The sequence below is a fragment of the Mus pahari genome, chromosome 4 (genome assembly GCF_900095145.1).
Source record: "Mus pahari chromosome 4, PAHARI_EIJ_v1.1, whole genome shotgun sequence".
Lineage (NCBI taxonomy): Eukaryota > Metazoa > Chordata > Mammalia > Rodentia > Muridae > Mus > Mus pahari.
The window spans coordinates 3,924,591-3,925,930 of NC_034593.1; positions in this window are offsets into that span (position 1 = coordinate 3,924,591).

Genomic DNA, 1,340 nt, shown 5'->3' on the forward strand with positions numbered 1-1,340 from the left:
CACACACACACACACACACACACACACACACACACACACACAGTGTTCCTGGCCAGCTTCCTCCCTGCACTCCCTCTCTCTCACAGGTTTCAGCTGCTAGCAGCCTGACCTCAGGCTCCAGCCCTTTGATCTGTGTGTATGCAAATGACAGCCCAGCCCAGCAGTGCCCTCTAAGGCAGTACTTGCTCTTAGCTCTGTTTTCCTCTGCAGGATGGAATGAGGTTCCCTGATGTCTTTTTGCTTGCGGGCTAGAGGATAAGTGCTCTCATATTAGCTAAAAAGCCTTTCACTTAACCCTTTCCCTTCTGCTTTCCTAGAAAAAACAAATGGGTAGGAAACTGCAGGGTACAATGTACCCCTCCCCCCATCCATCTAAGCCCGAAAAAACTGCACCTGAAGCTGGGCTCCTCCTACAGGAACACCCGAATCATGATTTTCAACCCAAATTTTTCTTGCTTCTTAATGTAAATGCTTACTTTCTCTCTAATATAATAATATATGTCCAAAAAATTCTCTCATCTTGTTTAAAATTTCCTTTAAGGTTCAAAAATCATCGAGTCATTAATTGACAACCAGTTTTCTTTTCCAGATGAACTGTTAACTGTCTTCCCCAGATACACAATTAACATGATATTTTCTACCTCAGCCATCCAAACGGGATTGTGGTGTGCTCCTAAGCAAACCACTGCAGGCATAACGTTTCCTATCCACTCTATGCAGATGTCCTCTGCTGGCATTCTGCTCCTTTGGTACAATTATTCTACAGGTCTATCTCCACATGGGGCCTGCTGCCACAGATCCATCTGAGACAGTGCCATCTCCTGAGACCTACAGACAACAAAGCTGCCTTTCTTTGAAAATCTCATCTAACTGAAGGATTCTGAGACAAGCACTGAACTCCACAGAAAACAGACTTGGGACCTTCCAGTTACAGATGGACTCTCTTGCCAAAGCCAAATGGCTGTTGAACTTTGGGGAAAGTTACATGATAGTAAGGAAAACATAATGTCTATCTAAATTAATTAATTGCTGTTCAAAACTGATGTTATTACCCACAAATTGTACTACCCATGGAACAATTGACTGATTGTACAATCTCTTGCCTTCTCAACCCTTACCCTAACCCTCCTGACTACTCTGGCTTTGTTCTGCTGCTTCTCCAGGCTGTATGTTTTCTTCTGGAACTTCCATCTACTATAAATTTTAACAACTAATGACACAGTCACACAGTGACCACCCCCATATTCTTATAAAAACAGAAGGGGGAGTTGTGGGGCATTGAGCTATGCACAGACAGCCTGGTTTCCAGTCAAGGCTAGATCTTGAACCCTGGGACCTGG